The sequence below is a fragment of the Alexandromys fortis genome, unplaced genomic scaffold, assembly GCF_014885135.2.
Source record: "Alexandromys fortis isolate MF-2015 unplaced genomic scaffold, M_Fortis_MF-2015_v1.1 scaffold_82, whole genome shotgun sequence".
NCBI lineage: Eukaryota > Metazoa > Chordata > Mammalia > Rodentia > Cricetidae > Alexandromys > Alexandromys fortis.
In genome coordinates this window covers 7136660-7141434 of record NW_026067963.1, presented here as the reverse complement: position 1 = coordinate 7141434, position 4775 = coordinate 7136660, and positions in this window count along the sequence as shown.

Below are 4775 nucleotides of genomic sequence, written 5' to 3'. Positions count from 1 at the left end.
AAATTCTGTCCAAAAGGCAGAATTATATGCTATTCTTATGGTACTAAGGTATTTTAAAGAACCTCTCAATATAGTTACTGATTCACAATATGCAGAAAGAGTTGTCTTACATATTGAAACTACTGAGATGATATAGAATTGACTTCATTATTCATACAGGTTCAAGACATAATCAGAAATAGGCTTTGTTCCATATACACAATACACATCTGATCCCATATGGATCTGCCAGATCCTCTAGCTCAAAGTAATGAAAATTGATTGATTATTGATTGGAAGTGTGCTGAAGTACTCAGAATTTCATAAGAAACATCATGTCAATAGCAAAGGTTTAAAGAAAGAGTTTTTAAATACATGGCAACAAGCTAAGGAAATTATAAACAGATATCCTGCTTGTTCTCTCTATAACCAAACACTGTTACCTGCAGGGAATAACCCAAAGGGTACTCAAAGGAATGAGATGTATTCCACTTTATAGAATTTGGAAAATTAAAACCAGATGGCTTTAGTTTGTGTAACTAACAACCAACCAGTCCAAAATGTATGTATACACATATATGTATAAGTATGTGTGCAATACCCACATATACTTACTTTTTTAAAAAAAAAAAAAGGAAGACACATGCCTTTACTTCCAATACTCAAGAGGTTTTCTATGAGTTCAAGGTCAACCTGATCTACAAAGCAAAACCCAAGGCTACATAGATATTTTCTCAAAACAGGAAGGAAGGAAGGAAGGAAGGAAGGAAGGAAGGAAGGAAGGAAGAAAGGAAGGAAGGGGAGGTACTGTGGAACAATAGTCCTATACCCTGTAAAGATTTGTCACTTGTATTGATTTAATGAATTGCTGATTGGCCAGTAGCCAGGCAGGAAGCATAGGCCGGGGTCACCAGAACAGGAGAATTCTGAGAAAAGGCTCAGTCTGCAGTCGTCACTCACCAGGCACAGAGGAAGCAAGATGAAAATGCCTCACTGATAAAAGGTACCAAGCCATGTGGCTTAATACAGACAAGAGTTATGGGTTAATTTAAGATGTAAGAGTTAACAAGAAGCCTGAGGTAACAGGTAAACCAGTTTATAATTAATGTAGGCCTCTGTGTGTTTCTTTGGGACTGAAGGGCTATAGGACTGGGCAGAACAGAAACGTCTGTCAAGAAAGAAAGGAAGGAAGAAAAGAAGGAAAGAAAGAAAGATGAAAAGTTTCTAGCGTTCTGTGTATAGATTGACATCGATGCATACCCGTGGCATGTATGTTAGAAATTTATTACTGTGATCAAATAAAATGCCTGAAAAGTCATTGAAAAGAGGTGGCTCATGCTTCAAATTCATAGTCTCCTATGGAGGTGAAGGCATGGTGGCAGAAGTAGCTTGCTTGTGCCTTTGATATCGGAAGCATTAGATTATCTACTCACATCTCAACAGACTAGAAAAAAAAAGAGGCCAGGAAGTGAGGCTAGGCTATCTACCCTCATAGGCCACCCTCCTACCCCACCCTTAACCCAATTCCTTTGGAAAGGCTCCACCTCCTAAATGTTCCCAAAACAGTGCTGCCAGCTGGAGCCCAAGCTCCATCCCCCTCTCTCTACCCCTCTCTCTTCTTCCCCATTCTTCCTATCCCCCTTGCTTTTCCTTCCATAACCCGCTAAATAAACTCTATACCCAAACTCATTCTACATGATGTATCTGTCTCTCACCCGTGTAGTCTCCCACCCACCAAGGTGACATGCCAAGGCCTCAGGGGACTGACTGAGGCATGGGGAATCCACTGAGGCCTTGGATCACCTGCTGCTACCCCTTTTGGGACGGGCTGCCCTTTGTGGGACCACCACCCCTTACGGGACCAGTCACCCATCACTGTATCTTTAAAAAAGAATAACACTAGGTTCCTTCTGTCCCCATCATCACATCAAACTAAATGTGGTTATCCACATCTGTAATGTCAGCACTTGAGAAATGGAGGCACGAAGGTCAAGCTACTAGCTCCATATCAAGTTTGGGGCAAGCCTAGGTTACATGAGACCCTCAGAAAATGAAAGATATCAAAATGCCTTTTCAAAGATGACTTATTATTGATATACGGAGAAATATTGACTTTGTGATAGGAAATTCTGGTGGCCTGACATTCAGCTGATGATTACCTTGAACATTAGCCACACCAGGACAATCAGGCAAGGTGTCCCTCTTGTCATACACCCTAGGATAGTGTAGGGTTGCGTTAGCATATAAACCCAATCTAATTTTTGATGAAATGGCAGTCAAACCCAAACTGAGTGGCATTCTACAAAATACCTAGCATGCTTTCATGCCAGATGTGAAGTAACTGCTGAGCTATCCCAGCCAAGCACAATACCCATTTCTAAGCTGGGCTCTGGACAAGGAAACTGAAAAAAACATGAAGGACACTGTTTAACAGTATATGAAACTTGAATAGACTTTGGATTAGTTAGTAAAGGGTTAATGCTAAAAAAAAAACTTATTTAAGTTACTCTACAAACTGTGTAGGAGAATGTACTCGCTTTTGACAATACACAGAAAAGTACCTAGTGGCAAAAGGAACCGTTGCCTTCTAAACCTCCTAAGAACTCAATTTAAGGCCGGGCAGCAGGGGTGCATGCCTTTAATCCCAACACTCACTCAGGAGGCAGAGGCAGGTGGATCTCTGTGAGTTTGGGGCCAGCCTGGTCTACAGAGTGAGTTCCAGGACAGGCTCCAAAAACCGTCTTGAAAGAAACCCAAAAAAAAAAAAAAAAAAAAAGAAAGAAAGAAAGAAAGAAAGAAAGAAAGAGAAAAAAAAGAACCAATTTAAGTGGCTCAAGGGAAAAATTATATATATATGTATGTATATGTGTACACATATATACATATATGTTCATGCATGTGCATACAAAAAGGAACAAATCTACCATCATACGAATGAATCTACCATAGCGAGAATCGTGTAAGAGGTGAGTGGTCTGTGAGTCTGATAAATATATGATAATTCCTCAGACTATTCAGCAAGGGATTGTAAATTTTAACATATCAAAACAAACCTATACAGGTTGATCATCAGGATATATGTGTGTGGACCAGGGCCTGCATGTATGTATGTGTAATATGTATGTATTCACTAACTGCATGGAAGGTTGTGCTACATTTGGGTGCAGGAAAATAACAAGCTTTAACATTAAGTTTGCAATGTGGTGTTGTGTAGCTTCCTGTACTCTGAACTCTCAGGAGCATGAGGCAGGAGGATGGCCAAAAGTTTGAGGATGGCCTAGCTTACATACTGAGTTCTAAGCCAGCTGTAACCACAGCCAAGATTTTTATTTAAGAACAACTATACCAAATAATTAAACAAAAAGATGTTTCAAAAAGCAGTTTGAAAAAAAAGTTTGAGATGCATCTTTTTGTTTATTTTTTGGGGGGGTGGGGGACAGGATTTCACTGTGTAGCCTAGTCTGCCCTTAAACTCCTTTAAACCAAGTTCTGGGGTTACAGGTGAGCAGCAAGACACACAGCTGGGACAGAGTCTGATGATATATATACCCAGGCTTGCTGTGGGACAATGGTCTTGTACTCTGTAAACATTTGTCAGTTGTATTGGCTTAATAAAATGCCAGGCCGGAAGTATAGGTGGAGTGACCAGAACAGGAGAATTCTAGGAAGAGGAAAGGTTCAGTCTGCAGTCTTCACCCAGACACAGAGGAAGCAAGACGAGAATGCCTCACTGATAAAAGGTACCAAGCCACATGGCTAACACAGACAAGAATAATGGGTTTATGTACGATGTAAGAGTTAATAAGAAGCCTGAGCTAGTAGACCAACCAGTTTATAATTAATGTAGGCCTCTGTGTGTTTCTTTGGGACTGAATGACTACAGGCCCAGGTAGGGCAGAAACCTCTGTCAACACAGGCTGGCCTCAAACTCATGCCAATTCTCCTGCCTCAGTCTTTCAAATGCTGAGATTTCAGGCTTGCAGAACCCTGCCCTGTTTGATTATCTGCATAGTCTGGAGTTAATAACTGTTGTGTTTTTAAATTGACTTATTTTTCATTTCATTCCAAACCCTTTGACAAGTGCTTACATCTCCCTTCAAAAGCTTTGTGCCCACTGCAGTAAAACACATTTGCAATCCCAGCCCATGGGAGTAAACCCAGAGAGGGCTGCAGTCAGTTTCCACCGTATCATAAACTCAAGACCAGTTCTACGTCCAAGAAAAACAATAAACAAATAAATAAATGAGAGATCAAGGGCCAGAGATATAGCTCAGTGGTTACTTGTCTACCACATGCTACAGATGGAAAAAAGAGAAAGAGGAGGGGGAGGAAGATGGGAAAGAGGAGGAGGAGGAAGATGGGAGATAGGAGGAGGAGGAAAGGAAGGTGGCAAGCTTCCAGTCCTGGAGACGCGAGAAAGCAAGGTGTGGTAAGTTAGAAACTCCTTGCCTCATAAACACAAGGTCTGCCAGACAGCACCCAGCTCCGGGGAATGCCATTTGACACTTGCAGAGGCGGCTGGCTCTGTGCAGAAAGAATTGCCACAATTTTCCAAGCGCAGCAGAGAGCATAATAACTTTATTGTGCCACTTGTTTACCTCCTAATGGGAAGTCCATTCTCACTGGGCCCTCTTCAAGCCCTGGTGTCTAGACAGAGAAGAAAATTCCATCTAGAGACGTGCAGCAGAAAGAGAAGGAACAAGTTAATAGCTACCCCAGACCTGAGCTGTTCTGTCTCTGTCTCTGTCTCTCTCTCTCTCTCTCTCTCTCTCTCTGTCTCTCTCTCTCTCTCTCTC